The sequence below is a fragment of the Canis lupus genome, chromosome 13 (genome assembly GCF_048164855.1).
Source record: "Canis lupus baileyi chromosome 13, mCanLup2.hap1, whole genome shotgun sequence".
NCBI classification, from domain to species: Eukaryota; Metazoa; Chordata; class Mammalia; order Carnivora; family Canidae; genus Canis; species Canis lupus.
Genome location: NC_132850.1, coordinates 14,047,043 through 14,066,598, shown reverse-complemented (window position 1 = coordinate 14,066,598; position 19,556 = coordinate 14,047,043). Strand labels below are relative to the sequence as shown.

Here is a 19,556-nt window from a genome sequence, read left to right as displayed (position 1 = left end):
TGGGAGCAGTAGAAGATGCGGCTCCTAGTGAAACCTGGAGACGGCAGCCCAACCCCGCCCATGCCCTTCTCTCCTGGCAGACTCCCACTCAGCCTGCAGGAGGCAGCTTTCCCGTCATCTCCTGTGACAGGCCCCCTTGGGCCCCCAGCAGGTGGTTAGTGACTCTGCTCCCTAAGCCCTCTCCAGCACAGCTCCCCATGATCACACCTGCTCCTGACCGAGGCTCCGCTCTTTGCCAGAGCCCGCGCTGAGTGCAACATGTACCTTATCTTGCCTACTCCTCACCCCCATCCCTGTGCGGCTGGAGAAACTGTCTTTATCCACATTTTATAGAGGAGGGAGCAAAAGCTCAGAGAGGTGAAGTGACTCATGGAAGGTCAAACAACTGTCAAGCAGCGGAGTTAGACTTGAATTCTGATGATTCCTGCACCGGGGCACTTGGGTGGCTCAGTGGTTAGGCGTCTGCCTTCAGTCCAGGGCGTGATCCTGGGGACCCGGGATCGAGTCCCGCGTTGGGCTCCCTGCATGCAGCCTGCTTCTCCTTCTGCCTGTGTCTCTGCCTCCCTCTCTGTGTGTCTCTCATGAATAAATAAATAAAATCTTAGAGGAGAAGAAGAAGAAGAAGAAGATCCATGCACCAAACGTTAAGCTCATGGCATGAGCTTCCACACCTCTGCCCCATACCGCACTTCTCTGGAATCGAGCTTCTGCGGGTGGCAGGCAGGGGCAGGTCCCACCCCACACAAGGTGGGTGCTCAGGACCTGGCTGCTGAGTGCAGTTCACATGAAGAAAGTCGTGCTGTAGGCAATACAATGAGGGCAGACACCTATTACTGGCAGGATTTTTCCTTTTACTGGCAGCATATTTGGGTGCCCTGAAAAAAGCAGGGAGCACACGCTTAACGAGCAAGCAGGATGTGACTGCAGAGAAAAACGCCACATCTCTAAGGGGACTGAGAGACCAGAGTTTTCTGGGTTAGTCCTAATTTCAAATATCATCTCCCACGAGCCACTGATGTCACCGGAATGGCCTAAAAATCCCAATATTTCATATCTAAACCATTATCTCCCGAATGATTTCTCAGGCCCAGAAGAGGCATCCCAAAGTTCCCACCATGTCTTGTAATTTTGGATTTGGGGACTAAAGCCACGGAAGAAAAGAACATCAGCGTCAAGCCTCAAATGCAAACATGGGACTGCGAGCCGCTGCTCCCCAGGATGGGGAGGAGCAAAGAAGAGAACACAGGGAAAGCACCCAGGATGGCGCTGGCACCCGGAGGGCTCAGAAATCATGAGCTCTCTCTCCTTCTCCCTTAGGTGACATCAGGGGAGAGAGAGCCCTTCCCAGCAATAGACCAGCTGTACGCAGAGGGTGCGACGCTCCTGCAGCCCAAGGGTCAGGGAGAAAAGATGGGCTTCCCCGGAACTGAGATCACCGATTGGCTGCTTCATCACTTACAAACTCACAAAGAGTGTGGATCGAGCAACTGTCCACCCTAAGGCCAGCCCGACACTAGGGTGGAGGGAGCCAGAGGGACGGCCATGGTCCGGCCCCCTTCCAGCTCCGAGCTCACCGGGAGCTGCAGTGGGAAAGTAAGAGGAAAGGAGAACAGGGAGCTGGCCAGTGTGAGCGGAGAGACAGACGGACACACAGGGACCCGCTGCCAACCAGGATCTTCACTGGGGCTGGGAACGTCCGTGGGGACTCGTGGAAGAGCCGCGTCCTAAAGAACAAGCAGAACTGGCAGGAAGGGTGACTCCAGGGGCCGCAGGATGGCACACGGACAAAGGAGGAGGCGTGAGAAAAGATCATTTACAAATTAGACAGTCGCTGTATTTTAGATTCAGAAGGAGCTTAAAGAAAATCCACCGCACTCCCTCGTTGTCAAAGGTATTCTGTGTCTCCCGTTTACGAGCCGTGCGATCCTGCCAAGTTAACTACTCAACGCCTCAGTTTTCTCATCTGTGGAATGGGGATGATAGGAGCACCCACTACACTGGAAGGCTGTAAGGAATAAGTGCACAGAGACCACTCACGACACCTTCATCAGTGGGCAGGGATTGTTACAGACGAGGAAACGGGCCCAGAGGAGGGAGGGGGGTTAGAGGGAGTTAGAGACCAGCCCCAGCACTTTTATTTTTCTAACGAAGACAGGATTTTTAAAAACAAGCTTCCTGCAGCCGGTGGGAGCACGGAGCTCCCCAGCGAGGGAGACTGGGCCAGGGTCTACCCAGAGGCATCTCCTCGCACGGCCCATCTTCCTGCCTCCCGCCTTTATGGTGCCAACTGTCCTTGAGCGAAGCTCTCACCATCTGCAGCTGACGGAGGGCAACATCTCAAACCTAGACACCAGGGAGAGGAAACGAACAGCCCAGACGTGGAGAAGGCTTGTTGACGGGGGCACACATCTGTCACGACGTCCCCTTCCAAGAGGAAACGGGGAACCCCCCCCCAGCGCCCACCCCAACCCCACAGCGGTCTCCAACAAGATTACCATTCTCTGACTCGACCACTCATTATGTCTTTTGCCAGCCGCAAACGAGACCTAAATTACATATCGTAGCCACTAAACCCCGGGCACGGGCCCACAGAGCAGAGCTTGAGGGAAATTAGGTGAGGCGAAAGGGAACCCGGGCCTGGAAAAGACCAGAAGCCACACAGAGAGGGCCACATGGCCCCGCTCACAGGCTCACTCTTTCTTCGGGGTGCTATGTCTACACCGAGGGTTCACCACAGGTGTAGGGAGGGCAGGGCAGGTGGAGGTCAGAGCGGAGGGGTGAGTGAGAAAGAAGAGAGCTCAGCATGAAAGAGCCACAAAAGCTCTGGGCTCTTCTAGGCCCAGCGCCATCCCTCTCTGGAACAGTCCATAAACCTTTTCGCCTTCTCCTCTGTTTGTCTGAAAACTACAGTCCCTTCTGTCTTGAACCCTGGGTTAAGCACAAACGGCAGGCAGACGGGGGTGCACGAAGATGCGTGCCTCGGTCTGTCTTCTTTCTGGAGCCACTAGGAAAAGACACTTTCCTGCCTCAAGAAATAGTGTTTTCTGTGACTTTATGTTCCTGACAGCCCAGGGGAATCCCACACGAACCCTGCTCTCTGGGACTGGGGTTGGGGAAGGAATCAGAGGGTCTCCCACCCTCCTTAGGGTCCCTATCTGTAAAGGAACGGAGTTGGGCTGGATTCAATTCAACTCATGCATGAAGCAAATGGCACTGGGGGGGGGTGGGGGGGTGGGGGGGGTGGGCGTGCACACAGCAGGAGAGAAGGCTTCTTGGAAGAAGTGGGATGAGAGGCTGGCTTTGACAGGTTCTGATCCCACAGATGGAAAAGTCAGAGTGTGTGCATTTGTGCATGTGAGAGAGAAAGAGGCAGACAGACAGACGTAGCATGTCAGGAGGAAGAAACAGCTTAGGGAAAGATCGAGAGGCGGAAAAGAGCTCTGCAGGCTCCGTGCCTGGGGTAGTTGCATTGAGGAGGAAGATAGGGAGCAAGACCTGGACATCACGCTGTAAGAGCCTCCGAATCCTAATGCCCCCCAAGATTCTCTCATTACCGTTTACCAGTCAACTCCACTTTAGACAGGATTTGGAGTGGGGAGATGGGATTGGTGGCAGACAGTTTAGAAGTCTTGGGAGTCGAAACCCAAGAGAAGCCAATGTGACACAGAGGCACTGGGGGAGCAGCCTGGGGCATGGGAGACGAGGAGGTAAGGATGGACAGGTGAGCTCCTGCGGGAGCGCAGCATGAACACTGCGCTAATCATGGAATGGCAAGAAAAGGTTTTATATTTTTTTAATTTTTGAAAGGATTATTTGCAAGAGAGAGAACAGGGGCGGGGAGGAGCAGAGGGAGAAGCAGACCCCTGCTGAGCAGGGATCCCGACGCGGGGCTCAATCCCACGCCGCCAGGATCAGGACCTGAGTTGAAGGCAGATGCTTCACCCACTGAGCCACCCAGGTGCCCCCTAAGAGAAGATTTTAAAGGATAGTAATAATAACAATAAATAGGCTTGCAGTAAACCACAGCAACGAGGGGGAGCAGGCGTGAGGGCTTGCTACCGCCAGGCGCTGCGCTGTCGGGATCTCTTCCTCGGCCCCTCACAGGCCCCTCACACAGGTACCACTGTCCTGCCCTTTCAAGGACCAAAATCACAGCGGCACTGAGGGTGACGTTCTCACCCCAGTCGTCCAAGGAGTGAGAAGTGGGCCGGGAGTCTAGCTCTGATGTTCATCACGAGACTATTTCAATGTCACTGTTACAGATGGAAAACCTGAAGCCCCCGAGGACCGCTCCTGACTCAGCCGGTCTCCTCCTTCCCACGGCTTTCCCTCCAACTTGTATGCAGAGCATCTTATGTATCAGGGCCTGCTCTAGCCCAGGACTTCAGGGCCCCTCTTCTGGGCCCTTCCACAGCCTCCTCCCTGACTTTCCTGCCTCCAGCATCTCCTCTCAAGTCCACCGTCCACATGGCACCCAGATTGGTCCCTCTGAGATCCGAGCAAAGTTAAAAACCTTGTGCCTGGCCTCAGGAAGAGCCCTGTCACTGAAAGGCCACTGTGGCCCAACTCCTCTTCCAGCCAGAGCGCCCACACCACCCCAGATGGCCCCTTACCCCAGCTGCACCAGGCTCCCGCTCACCCCGGGCACCACCTCTCCAGGGGGACTCTGCTCACACTCTCTGCTGCTCTGTTCACAACACCCCGAGGCATCTTCCCTGTCCTGCCGACTCTGACTCTTCAAGGAACGGGCTTGGCAATCCTCTCCTGGTCCCCAGATGGAATGAAAGATGTTGGCACTGAGGCACCCAGACTCCAGTGCAGCAAGATCCCGCTCCCCTCCTCTCACAGGCACCAGGTGGTTACGCGTCCACCCCCCCCCCCCCAGCCGACTATGAGCATCTCGAAAGGATGATGGCATAGGTTGGGGAAACTAGGGACTAGTATTATCTCAATTTCCATTCATGGGGAGACTGAGGCACAGAATGATAGAGGAGCCCACCCAGGTTTGTGCACCTTGGAAAGGACTGAGCTCAAGCACGTCTACCTGATGCAGAGGCCACATGTCTCCACTGTCACCCACAGGGACGGTCACCACACATCCCTCCAGTGACCTGAAGAGCAGTGGTGCCAGCTCCGGAAGCCTCCAACGCCCCGCTTCTGGGCCCCCTTCCCATCGGCCAGCCCGGCCTCCTGGGCAGGACCTTGCTGCCCGGTCACGAACCAAGTCACATGTCCCCAATCACGTGCTCCTGACACGGACAGCAATGAGACCCGAGCCGGCTCTCGTGTGTGCAATCAAGGGACACCGTGGCGGCAAGCAGGGCGGCAAGCATGAATATAAATAGACAGGCTTCAGTCAGAGCAAAGAGAGTGAGCAGTGTGGGAGGGGAGCTTGGGGGGCATGCAGTCCAGGAATTTGGAGGGGAAGAATGCCCATAATGGCATATTTTCCAGCAGTGAAAAACATTAAGACCCACTTTAAAAATGTAGTTCTCACCACAGCTATTCCTGGACTCCGGCCCAGAAGAGCAGTCGGGGCGTATGAATGACACTCCCTGCCCACACTTACCCACTGCCGGCCGTCTGATTCAGTCCCAAACATCTTGTTCCTGGGGCACCTCCCCGTCCCCCCCCCAGCCCCTGGGCGGCAGACCGTGCCAGAGACCCTCCCTGCCCATCCCTCACCCTAACGCAGAGACGGCGGCGGAGAGCACAAGGGACCGGGTCAGGGTCCCAGAACCTCGGGGGGAGAGCCAGGATGCTCGCCCAGGTCTGCAGGTAGGAATCTATGAGCTTCCGCCTGCCTCCACTGTGTCTCGTTACCCTCCCAACTGGCCCGCCTCCCCTCTAACGCACGCACCGGCCTGCACACTCAGACACACGCATGCTTGTGAGCACACAGAAACCTGCGCGGGCACATCTGTGGACACACACACACACACACACACACACAGAGCCGGGTGCAGGAAAAACTCAGCTAAGAGCCAGCAAACCCGAGTCCAATTTAATCTGAGTACAGACTAGCTGTGCGAACCCGGCCACGTCATTTCACAGCTCTGGTCCCCCCTTTATCCACCGGCTAATAGTCCCTGCCTGCCTGCCAGGGCTGCCTGGGGGAGGAAAGCAAGCCCGAGAAGGGCTCATGAGCCTGCCCTGCTCTCTTGAGGGCCCCACGGCGCAGCAGCATGAAGCCCGGCCTTGCGCTGCAGTCCCCTCTGCCGCTCACTGGCTGTGTGCCCCCGGGAATCTGCTCCACCTCTGTGCTCCTGCTTCCTCATCTACAAACTCGGATACAGAACGTCCCCCTGGGTTTTAGGGTGAGGATTAAAGGAATGTGCAGTTGTGAAGTTCTTAGAACAATGCCTAGAATATCTAAGCGTTTGACAAATATTAGTCCATGGGATGCCACTGTCTTCATCGGCAACGTCATTTTGCCTGGTGCAACGTGGGAGCTCAGTGAATGTCGGCATGAACACTCTGGGGGGCAGGCGGGAGGTAAGGCCGCCAGATTCCCTGGCTCCTGGGAGTGGAGAACTGGTCTGAAACGACCCTTCCCAGCCCCTTTTGCCCCCGGACTCCCTGACTCACTGGGGAGGCCAAGGGGCCCGGGGAGGCCATTCCTGGTCGTGTTTTCCACCGTCCGCTCTCCTGGGGAAGCAGGGCGGTTCCTGGGCTCACAGCCTGAGCACTTGCGCGCTCCAGCCAGAGCAAGGCCAGGGCTGGAAGGGGCAGGCAGGGCGACGGGGCCGGAGCAGAGGAGGCAGTGTCTCCACAGCTGGGGTGTTTATACATTTGCAGGGTCCTGCTCCAGGAATCATCCAGCGGTATTCCAGGAAGCTCGGGCCTCCCTGGCCAAGCAGGGCTGAGGCGCCGCACCGTCCCTCTCCATGAGCCAAACGGGCTGGACCGCGGCCTGACAGCTGCAATGACGGACCCCAGAAGGACATCCCTTGCCACCCACCTAGCGCCCTCCAGAACGGAAGAGCCAGCACATATCGGCCAAGTCCCAGGTTTGGATCAAAATAACGATGGCCACGCCCACAATGATGATAACGTTCCTGATGATAATTCCCAACGCTTCTGGCACACTTTCTAGGTACCGGGCAGGCACTGCTATAAGCTCTCTACGCATCCTAACTTGGTTAATACTTACAGCAACTAGGCAGTAGTTCCTAGTATTGTACCCATTTCCCAGATGAAGAGATGAGAGCAGAGGACGTTGAGGAACTTGCCCAACAGCAGGTGGCCAGTAAGGGCACAGCTGGGATCGGAACCAGGCCGGCTCCTTGAGGGCACGTGCTTCTTTCTTACTCGTGATGCCCAAGCACTCACTAAGTTGTCATTTCTAATTAGTTTAGAGTTACCTATTGGGTTTTTGTTTTCTTTCTTTGAAAGCCTGAAGGCAAAAGCCCTTGACCTCAAAAGAAGAGCATGGGCTTTGGAGCAAGGGAGCAGTGGGTTCAAAATTCAATCACTGGGTCATTCCAAGCCATTAGGAAAGTTCCTTTCCCTCTCTGAGTCTTGGTTTTCCAGTCAAAAACACGAGGATAACATTGGCTTCCCTGGAACGGGGTTCCGAAGGTTCAGTGAGAGCATGTACACAAAATCTCTACACAAGGACATCGGCACACAGCTAATATTTAATCAACATTGATTTGCTTTCCCCACTTTTAACAAGAAATCTCAAATGCAGGTGAAAGCCTCTGTTCCCCCCACAGGTAAATTATAAAATGCAACTAATGCCAAATTATAAAGTGTTTATTGAGATGAACTCTCAGCCTTCTTGGAGAAAGCAGGTGGAATGGAAAAAGCACAAATAATCTCAATGCAGAAAGTAAATCCAAGTTCATTTCTATTGGTTCTGGACTTTATTGTGGAACCTGAGCTCCGGGAGAGTAATGAACATCAGTCTGATTCCCTATTACAGATGGTGAGTGATACTGAGGCCCAGAGAAGGATAAGCTCCTGGCAGAGCCAGCACTTAGGTCTCCAGCCTACAGAATGCTGCACTGGCCCTGCCTGAGGCATGCACATTTGTGTCCTGTGTCTCAGGAAAGAAACGGCATAGAAGGTTTCATCGACTGTCTTTTCCAACCCTACGAGATGAACAAAACAAAATACAGAACACAATAGAAGGAAACATCAGGGCAGCCCGGGTGGCTCAGCGGTTTAGTGCCGCCTTCAGCCCAGGTCGTGATCCTGGAGACCCGGGATCGAGTCCCACATCGGGCTCTCTGCATGGAACCTACTTCTCTCTCTGCCTCTCTCTCTCTCTCTCAATGTGTCTCTCGTGAATAAATAAATAAAATCTTAAAAAAAAAAAAGAAGGAAACATCAGCTCCAATTTGTGAGATATGATATAAAGTGGAATTTACTGGAAATCGACCATAAGCCTTTACCATGAACCTGCTGCCTGCCAGGCCACATGCCTATTGTTTTACCTGTATTATCTCTTCTGATCAATCTGGACAACAGTCATATGAGAGTCACTCAGACACCCAACTAGTACTTTCTGCACCCTAACATATGCTGTGCACTGTCATGAGCAGTCACCAGGGCCTGGTGCCACCACCTGGAACTCATTCACAGAAGGCCCAGAAGGAGGAAGCTACCTAGGGCGTAAGACAGGGCAGGGGTACATGAGCCCAGGACTGGAGGGGCCACAGGGCACGGAGTTCCTGTGTGTGTTTGGGCTGCGGGAGGCAAAGGCAGATAAGCAGGACCCGGCTGGGTGCTCTGGCAAGAGAGCTGTGGAAGGTGGGCCCTGGGAACGCTGGGCCTTGAGAAGTGTTTGTTGAACAAATGCATGAGTTAAGAGCCAGTGAAAGAAGAAGTCAAGACCCACGGGAGAAGGAATAACCATGAGAAGTCCTTCAGGAAGCAGAAGCCAAGACAGAGGTAGATGCATGAGCGACTTACTGCAGGTGATGCTTGCACACAGCCAAGGGAGGGGGCGCCGAGCAGCCGGGGACAGCTTTGAGTGTGGGTTGTTCACGGTGAAGAGAGAGGGTGGAGGAGCCACGGAGGATTGAGAGAAGGAGCAACAGACCAAAGCCCTTTAGAGGAAGGCTCAGCTGGCCCAACAAAACGGCACACAGAGCAGGTTGGGCAGGCACGGCGAGGTCCCCGCACACGCTGTGCTCCATTGGCTGGGGCTGCCGGGACGAGCACAGACTCGGCTCAAAGGGGCGCAGTGGCTGGAGGCCTGAGGGCCTGGAGGCCTGGAGGCTGGCAGTTGTCCGCTTTCCCTAGCAGAGGGCTTTCCCCTGAAGGGCGATGTGAGCAGCACGTGGCCATGGCCACCCATCAGAGCTGTGACAAGTAGAGCAATTTGGGAACAGCAAGGAGGAAGTATGCAGCTATGAACCAGGAGGACTCCCCAGGAGGAAGCATCTCAGGGAGACCCCGGGTTGAAAAGATAGAAATAAGAGGTTTGGGGCCCCAAAGGCACCGATGTGGGAGCCAGTCTGACCTGGGCAGAAAATACAAAGCACTTGAGTGTTCTGGAGCTTAGGCAGGACTGGGAAGCCAGGTGGGCAGGGAACAGATGGCAGAGGGCCTAGTGAGCCATGGGATGGACTCGCATCTCACAGCACAGGTAGTGGGGGGCCTCTGAAAGGAGGGGCTCCACCTGCATTTCTGTTTTAGCTCTCTGGGGGTTGAAGGCGGGGAGCAGGAGCCAGGGGTAGAAGGCAACAACGTTCCAGGGAGAGGAAGGAACCTCCGGAGTAAACCATTTGCCTACCCTGAGGACCTTAGAGTGTGACTAACCTGCTCCTGGATCATTTTTTTCTCCCCTTTTCACCATTAAGACATATTCTTAGTGTACAGTTCTCTGAATTTTGATAAACACCTACAGTCCCATAACCACCCAAATTGAGATCTAAAACAGTTCCCACACCCCAGAGAATTTGCCTGTGTCCCTCTGCAGTGAGCCCATCCCCACCCCCCACCAGCTTTACCATTTTCTATCTCTCCAGTTGCTTCTTTCCCCAGGATGTCACATAAGTGAATCACAGAGTGTACAGCTTTCTGCGTCTGACTTCTCTCACTTTGCATAGTGCATCTGAGATTCATCCGCAGTGCTCAGTGGCTTTTTCCTTTTCATTGCTGAGCAGTATCCCATCGTACAGATGCACCACAGTCAGCGTATCAATGTCCCAGGTTAGGGACACCTGTGTTGTTTCCAGTTTGGGGTCATTACAGATAAGACCACTACAAACATTTGCATACAGTTTCCGTGGGAACACAGCTTTCGGTTCCACTTGGGTAAATACCTGAAAGTAGGACTTCCAAGTATGGCAAGCATAAGAAACTGCAAGGCTGTTTTGACAGAGTGGTCGTACCACTTTGCATTCCCAACGGCAACGTATGAGAATTATAGTTGGTCCATAAACTCGCCGACACTTGGTATTGTCAGCTTGAACTGTAGCCACTCTAATAAGTATGCAGTGATATCTTGCTGCAGTTTTTTTTTAAGGTTTTATTTATTTATTCATGAGAGATAGAGAGAGAGAGAGAGAGGCAGAGACACAGACAGAGGGAGAAGCAGGCTGGGACTCCAGGATCACGCCCTGGGCCAAAGGCAGGCACCAAACTGCTGAGCCACCCAGGGATCCTCCTGCATTTTTTTTTATTGGAGTTTAATTTGCCAACATCTTGCTGCAGTTTTAATTTGTATTTGCCCACTGACTAAAGATGTTAAGTATTTTTTCAGGTGCTTATTTGCCATTTTTGTGTCTTCTTTTGAGAAGTGTTAGACTATTTGGCTCATTTTTTATCATATTTTTTCCTTATCATTGAGTTTTGAGAGTTCTTTATATATTCCGCATATAAGTCCTTCATCAGATACGTGATTTGCCTTATTCCTGATCATAGGGAAAATACTCAATCTTCACCATGATGTTTGATGTTAGTTGTCGGTTTTTTTGTAGACATCCTTTATCAGATCAAGAAAGTGCCTTCTTACCTTGGTTTATAGAGAGTTTTTATCATGAATGGTGCTTAGTTTCATCAAAGGCTTTTGCTGCATCTACTGAGATCATCATAGGGGTTTCCTCTCCTTTAGTCAAGTTAATTTAAACAAATTAAAACTGTTTGACTTTTGAACATTATAGCAGCCTTACATTCCCAGGAAAACCCCGTTTCATTCTGATAAGAGTAACCTTTTCTATATCACTGGATCTGGTCAGCTAATATTTAGAAGAGAATTTTTGATTCACCCACATTAATGAGGAATACTAGTCTATGGTTCTCTTGTAATGTTTTTGTCTAATTTTGGTGCCAGGATGATGCTGGTCTCATAAAGTCGAGAAGTGAGCTGGGACGAGTTCCCTCCTCCGTTCTCATGCAGCGTTATATTGTCCCTTTCTTCCCTCTTTGCAGTCTCTTACCTGAGTTATTAGTTTTGTTAATTAATCCATTTCGGAGACTAAGCTGTGCCGTCCAAACAGCCCAACGGGTGCACAAAGATAAATAAGACCAGCTTTCTTCCACAAGGAGGTAAAGCGAGACAGCGACAGGTTCCATTTACTAATTGTCTGCTCTTTTCCACACATTTTACTCACTCTCGTACTAACGCTTGCTGCAGTCCTGTTACGCCACTTTTAAGGATTTTAAGGATGAGACAGTTGAGGTCCAGGAGAGTTAAGTAGCCTGCCTAATGTCACACAACTCGCCTGGGCACAGCTGCGGCTTGAACTCCGCTTCAAAGCTTGCGTTCCTCCCACTTTATTTTGTCATTTCTCCTAATATTTACGAGTGCCTACTAAGTGCCGCCAGCTTCTCAAATGCTTGAAGGCTGGTTTTCTGTTCCTTGCTAATCGCCACAACTGTATGAGGTATGTGTTACTTTCCCCAGGTTAGCAGTCAGGAAATTGAGATTCAGAAAGACCAGGGACCTGGCCCAAGGTCAGTCAACGCTATTAGACACCAAAGACCCACAAGTGATGGAGGCAGGAGGTAATTAGCATAATAACATAATTAACACATACGTGTATAAACTGTATACAAAGCAGCTTTGTAGCGGGCGCTAACAGAGGCATGAACGGAGGAGGTGAAAGCAGAGAAGGGATTAATCCTGACTTGGGCACTCCTGGAACATGCACAGGAAAGCCGGCAAACAGTGAAACCAGACAAGAGGGCTGGAGGAGCCGAGGAGTGGATTGAGTTAAAAATCTGGGTAAACAGCAAAGGGTGGACACGGCCCATGGAGCAAATGAAAGCCAAGACAAGCAGGGCACGTAGCTGGATTTTCCAGTGTCACGATGTTGACGCTGAGCAGGGCTGACAGGCACTAAAACAGGAATAGCTCACATCTGCAAAGCACTTTCCTCCCCAGCACTCTATCTTCCCCATCCTCCCAGGCACCCTCTGAGGTCCTCTGCCATCCGTATTTTATAGGTGAGGACACCGAGGCCCAGCCAGGTGAATGACTTGGTGGAGATTCATCTCAAGCCACCAGAAAGCAGTCCCAGGGTCAGCCCTGCTTCCTAGTCCAGGACTCCTCGGGCAGAGAGGCAAGGGACAGAGGAGACCTGATAGGTCTTCGGTGACACGGGCTCTATCTTAATCTGATAATCTTAACCATGGGCTCTGCAATCTTGAGGCAGCAAGTCCTGAAATGCTGATGACACAGGCTCTGCAATTTGGGGGTCAAACACATGAAATAGTAGAGATGGGCTCTGGCATTGTGGGGACAGGAACTCTTGGCATCTTGGGGACAAAGGCGCTGTTATCCTCAGGGCATCCTCTGGATGATGCTGTGCTAGGATGTCCTTTAGGGGGAGCAGATAGGAGCTAAAGACCCCTAAGCAAAACGGCCTCATAAAAGGTAAGCTGGAGTCCAAATCAAACTTCTAAACCTGTCGCCCCAGCCAACCTGTAGCACCTGGAGCACCTGGAGGTAAACATACCTTTCCGGCCATTAATGTTTCACTTCCTGATGCTCTTGACCAAAGGGCAGGGGGACATGGTGTACAGGAAGGCCTTCGGGTTTAGACCTCGAGTGCGTAGACCTCCCTGCCTCTCTCCACTCCTTGGATTGAAAAACCAGAACCACATTTGGATTTTCAGGAGGGTGACAGAGTGGAAGCCCAGCTCAAAGGACTCACCCCTAATCCTTTTCTCGGCATTGGGCTTGTTGGGAAGGGAAATACAAACTCCTTGCTCCTCCATAAGGTTCCAAGACCCTCCCAAGTGGCAAAATCAGATACTCTGTCTCCCTCCCCTCCTTTTTGGTGCCTTAATCTCTGTATTCCTCCCTGGAAATTCTAAGATGTTTCCTTTCTCTTGGCTAGGTACACACTCCCCATTTCCCTGGCTGCGAATCACCTCCCCTCGCTGGTCCCAGCCCACCCCCAGCCAAGCCTCCTCACTCCTCTCTCCCACCCCAGACTCCCTTCTGTCCATCAGTCTTCAGCTCCCATGACCTCACAGAGCACATGACGAGTATTTTTTCAATACATCCCCATGACTAACATAAGGGTACATGGGCTATAAATATCAGAGCTGACTAGGAATAATAACTGTACTGCCACTACTAATACTACTAATAATAAAATGAGCTAATGAATGATAATATTAATAACAGTGATTATAGATAACACTAATATTGTCAGGGGCCAAGCATTTTTCTAAGTACTTTTTATACATCAAGTCACTTAGTTCTCAAAACCATCTTTGGGGGGGGGGTACCATTATTATTTCCATTTTACAGATGAGAAAATGGAAGCATGGAGAGCTAAGTAAATTGTTCAAGGTCCCACAGTCTGTTGGTTTGACTCTGAAGCGTGGTCACATAACTTCTCTGCACAACTCTGTTGGCCTCCCCTGGTGAGCCTACACTATCACTAGACCTTTCTAGGCCCTGGCTCTTCAGATCTATGTCCTCGAGGTCCCAGAAACTTACCAAAGGAAACAGTAAATATTCTGAGAAAAAGTCCCTGAAAATTAAGACACATTTCGGATGTCATTCATTCATTCATTCTAAAAATATACATATTTACCAAGATCCTAGAACGGACTGGGCAAGCTTACATCCTGGTTGGGGGTGGGGGGTTAGAAATACAAGTATACAAGTACTGTGATTTCACAAAGTGACAAATGATATAAAGATAGGGACAGAAAGGTAAGGAGTTAAGGAGTGTGGGTGGGAGGAGACTATTTAATTTGAGCAATGCACTCCCCCTACCTGTCAAGGACCAGCCCCCCCAACATTAGAGAAGAAAGTTTCAGGCAGATGAGACAAGTGCAAAGGCCCTGAGACAGAAACGAGTTTGTGGAGCTAAAGGAGAAACTGCAAAACTGAAAGGAGACCAAAGAGGGGAAAGCAAAGTAGAAGCATTTGTGAAGCTGAGGAGGCCACCAGGGAGCACGTGGAGGCCAGGCTAGACTCTGATCCTGTTCTGCGTGAGGTGAGTGGCTTGGGCCAGTGGGTTGGAAGAGAGACCGCGGACAAGCAGACGGGGCACGCCGAGGTCACCCTCAGCTTCTGCTGACCCACCGATTCTTTACCCAAGTGGTGAAAAGACGCAGCCCCACATCTCGGCCACTGACCCCCCGGCCGTGTGGGCTTGGCGAGTCACCCGCCGGCGCCGCACCTCATTTCTCCGTGTGCACGAGGGCCAGGAAGGCGCAGGGGCGGCGGCGGGCAGCGGCGCAGAACGTGAGCCTCGCTGCGGGGGCGCCTTCACCTCCTGGGGCCCAGTGCCTGGCACGGGGCACGCGCTGCACACACGCCCGGGGACCCGGCTCCCAAGCGAGCGGCCTGCGGGCCCCCGGGCGCGGCAGCCCCAGGAGGCGGGCGCGGTTGGCCTGACCGGTCGGGGCCTCGGCGTGTCCCTGCGGCAGCCAAGCCGAGCGGGCAGCGCGGGCCCACCGGACCGACCGAGGGCCGCCGGGCGCGCACGGGAGAAAGGAGGGCATTGTCTGCAGCCAACCGAGGGGCCCGGCACAATGCAGGGGATTCTTTCGGGAGAAACAGACATGCCTTTCTTCTCGCCAAGTGCGGCTAAAACAGCCCACTGGATTCGATTCTCTCCCATTTCACTCCAAACAAATGATAAATAAATAAACCTCGGCGAGCACGGAGCGCGGAGCCAGGACCCCGGGCCCAGGGCGGACGGGACGCCGTGGCCCCGCGTGGGCAGCCCCGGGCCGGGCACCCGGGGGTAGCGGGCCTGGGCCTCGGGAAGTCCTGCAGGTGGGCCTGCTGTCCCCAGATCAAAGGGACACGCGGTGGGGGGCCAGGGCAGCCCCCGGGGAGCACCACGCTAGAGAAGGCGCAGCTCTGGGGCCCCTGTTGCCTGGGGCTCTGCCCCGAGCCACTTCACGGCCGTCCGCACTCCCAGGTGCCCACTGAGCTCGCGGCGCCCCACCTCCCCGCGGGAGCAGCGGGCACGTTCCGAGGTGGGGTGATCACAGGGTGCCAGAGGTCCCCCAGTATCCTTGTTTTCCAGCTTGAGCTGGGGCACGGAGCGGGGAGGCCACTGCCCGGTGCCACAGGAGCCGGGTCTTCGGACACTGGCTCAGACACTCCGCGTCCTCAGTGGCCCGCCCAGAGAGCCTCCTGCAGGAGCTTACTGTTGACCCAGGAAGGAATGCCCGGCATTCACGGCCCCCCTTAGGAGTGAGCTACGGCCTCATGGAAGGTGCCAGACGTTGTGCCACATGGCACCGTGAAGTGCCCCTCAGTCGGCCCCTGCCCACCCTCCACGTCACATTCTCATCTGGCCCCTGGTTCTGTGCTCTTATGGGGCTCCTGCCCTGCTTTCCTTCCCTACTTCGTCCAAACCATCTACTTCCCTGAGGCTCCACATAGGTATACCTCCTCCTCCAGGAAGCCACCCAGCTCACCCCTGCCTCTGCAGATCTAGCCATCCTCACACCCGCCACCACCCAGCCTAACAGCTGGGTTCCACGGACACCCTGGATGAAGGCACCTGGCGACCTTTAGGAGGGTGCAGAAGGCAGCCGAGCCCATACTCGCCCCCTACCAGGAATAGACCAGCTGCCTCACACTGGTCCCACCCACCAGCTGGTACTCCCTCTGTCTAGAACACTCTTTCTCCTCTTCTCCATGAGTCAAACTCCTCCTCCTCTAGACTCCATCCCCAACACTAAAGGCCCTCGACCACACCCATCACCCACTCTCAGACTCATGCACATGCCCATCAAGCCTGTCAAGGGCAGGATGCACACTGCAGAGAGCAGAGCCATCCCCAGGGCTCCTGGAGCTGTGCCTTCACCCACTCTTCATAGTTGCTGAGCTCCTAGTGAGTAAGACCAATTACCTCCATGCTTCCAGAACTGCTCTCCCACACGACCTGTCTCCTGTCTGGGGACACAGTGACCTCCCTGAGGCAGGTGTCATCTTTCTCTGCTGGCCCTTTCCTGCTATTAGTTCCCATGAGGAAAGCCGGGGTCTCCTCTTACAACCTCCTTCTGCTGGAGAGACTGCCTGGTTCATACCCCACCCCAGCTTCCAGCTCAGTCCGCAGGCACCCCAGCAACCCCCTGCTATCACTCAGGGTTGGGGGATGTTTGCTGTGTTTTCATTGTCTTAGCTCCTAACAGCGCGTGATTGAAAAATGCCATTGAGGCCGGCGCCAACAGCCCGGAAAAATGGGACGAGAGGAGTCAGGCGTGCAGGCTTGTCCCAGTGCAGATGAAACACAGAGGGACCTGGACCAACTCCGAGGAATAACCAGCGGCTTTTTGAGAGAAATCAGGACAGCTGAAAATTGAACACATACGTACGTGCAAAAGCCTAATTCCTTCCTTGGAGCTTTGGAGAGACACTTTCATAGCAATTCATGACATCACGTCAAATGTTTCCAGGCATCGAAGACAGAGTTTGGGCCTAAACACTGCGTATTCAAGTCACACGGTCCCGGCTCTTAGGATCACAGGGCTCCACAGGACCGGGACTCCCTCCCACTCCATACCTCCCAGAAGGTGCACTCTTGCTTCTTCTCTGACACAAGAAGACCTCGTCTAGGTCCAGCAGCTCGCGGGGCCACGGATGGCCAGGCATCAGAGAGCAATGCAGCTCCGCACTGAGGTGAGAATCAGACTTGCTGGCAAATAGGAAACACACGACCAGGCGACCTGTAACCTGCCGGCTCTGTGACCTTGACCTAGTCACCTCACCTCTTGGAACTTTACCCAATGCTCCTAAGTAAGATGAAGACCATGAACCAGTGTCTGAATGAGGCTGCTCTGTGGATTAATGAAATACACTGCAGCCTGTTGGAAGTGGCAGGTTTCATGCTCAACTTGAGAAGATCCTCAGGAAATGTGAGTTTCTTCTCTTACCTCACCTGGGGTTGGTGGCTGAGTAGGGGCGAAGCTCCCACCCAGGGCTCCTGCCTCTCACTCCCGTGTGCTTTCCACCCAATGGCTCGGCCTCCCTTCCGTGTGTTGACTTCAGAGAACCAGACACCCTGAGCTCCGCTCTTCCTCAGTTTCCCCTCTGTCCACACCTCTCATTTTACAGGATGCCACAATGCAGTCGGAGAGCATTTTCCGAGAGCCTACCATGCGCCCAGCTACAGGAGTTCAGGTTACAGCTTCAAGAGGCTGCAAACCCCTTTTACAGACACCTTTGCAGACACCAAGAGACACCAAGGAAAAGGCAGGCAAGGGGACAGGTGGACAGTCGGTGTAGGGCAGCTGGAGATGAAGGTGTGGTTCTAGAAGCTGGAACCACGGGGTGTGTCCCCCCACCTTCCATGAAGGTAGGGGTCTCGAGGCCATGGCTGAGCACCCCCACTGGGCTTTTCAGGCCTGTATGTGCCCCAGCTCCCTGCTTGGGGTCACTCTCTGCAACCAGCTGAGTGCCGTGCTGTGTGCCTGCCTGCACCGTGGGCTCTGTGGTGTTGCACACGTGTGCACATGTCTGTCGGTGAACAGGGATTTCAGCAGAGGGGCCAGCTGGGACAAAGCTGCAGAAGGTCTCCAGGCAGGGCACAGCAGGAGCTGCATGGCCACTACCACCCGGCCTCCCGGGCTACAGCACCCCCTCCCCTCTGCTTGGCCCCGAGAATGGCCACTGCTGTCATTGTCTCCTCTCCTTCTCTCCATCTTCTCCTTCCCGCCCATGGCCTCGCAGCTCTGCCGCGGGGTTTCCCAAGTCCTCATCTCCAGCCCAGACCCCACTCCCAGGGGCCGCACTCCCGGGCAGCCTGTCCGTGGGGCCCTCCACACCTGCCTCGAGTCCTGCAGGAGGGAAGGGGAATTCATTTCTTCCCACAGAGGCCTCGCCTCCTAACAGCCCCCACCCATGTGTCTCAAGTAGCTTATGAGCCCCTGGAGGGGGCTTCTCCTTTCACTCATCTCTCCTTTCCTCATTGTTCCTCGGCCTCTACCTCTGCTTTGCAGGTGTTGGTTACAAAGATGAAGCTCATAACTGCCCCAACTGCCTCTAGTCATCTCCTGCCCCACGCTCTTGCTCCGCCCTTCCAGGGCCCTGCCTCTCTTTCCTGATCCAAGTGTCTCCAGTAGAGACACAGAGAATAGCAGAGACTCCGGGCCACCACTTGACTCATAGAAGTCTGCTCACATCATGCCCACTGGCTCTTCATCACTAGCTTGGCTTCCAAGGCTCCCTCGCCCCAGCCTTGATCCTCAATCTAATCTCAGGCTTCTTCCCCAGGTTCTCAGGCCATCACTCTGCTCCAGGCACATGACTTTATCATATTTCTGGATCTCGTCACACACAACGCCCTTTCAGTCTTCACTGGACTGGCTACCTCTGCCCTGAATGCTTCGGCTCTAGTCCTCCAAGTCCCAATGGCCCCAGGAGCCATCTCAACTCACACCCTCCACGGAGCCCCTTCTACCTTGACTAGCTAGCCTCGGATGTCTCCAGGCCTCCTCTCCCCCTGCCTCCTATTCGGATGTGGGTCACTGGGAGCTCTGCTCCCATGATCCTCAGGCCAGGCCTGGAGTCCACCGATCGGCCGTGCCATGGGCAGGGTGCGTGGTCGGCTGCCACACACCTGATTTCAGCTGTGCTTGCCAGAAACACTAGGCAACCTCTACCAGGCCTCTGCCTCTGCTTCCCAGCGGGCACTCAGACAAATCACTGGATCCCGGCCTACCTGGTTGGCTCTAGACTGCCCAGCCTGATCTTGCCAGTTTGCCAGATGCCAGTTGTTACACTCCCTGCAATTCAGTGCATGCACGTGCATGTGCATGTGTGTGGGTGGGTGGGTGGGGGGAAGTAGGTACTTGCTGCTCAGAACCAGGAGGAGGCTGCTGGCCACCTGACTTCACCTATGACCCCCTGCCTCCACCACTGTAGAAACCCACCCACCAGATAAGACCCGAGGGCCACAGAAAGCTACAGCCTTAGAGACTCAACTCAAACTGACGACAGCCCACAGAACAATCTCTGACTGCAGCTCTCCCTCTTCCCACCCTTTCACTCTTCCAGAAACTGAGCTGCTCAACAGCTTCCCTGGACCCTCAGGTCCTGACACCCGTCCCTCTCCTCATAATAAAAACATGAAAAAGAGCTAATAGGTAATTAGTATTTACTATGTACCAGACCC

General features: G+C 53.9%; 1 protein-coding gene and 1 long non-coding RNA gene across 15 annotated transcripts in view; one reads left to right on the top strand and one right to left on the bottom strand.

The window, feature by feature from the left end:
* Window positions 1–19,556, bottom strand: part of TRABD2B (TraB domain containing 2B) — a 212,835-nt gene that overhangs the window by 160,171 nt on the left and 33,108 nt on the right. The gene's annotated exons all lie outside the window — the stretch shown is intronic.
* Window positions 5,646–8,284, top strand: LOC140602136 (uncharacterized). The gene is made up of 3 exons (XR_012005128.1): window positions 5,646–5,778; window positions 6,799–7,010; window positions 7,928–8,284. It is a non-coding gene; the product is annotated as an uncharacterized lncRNA (long non-coding RNA).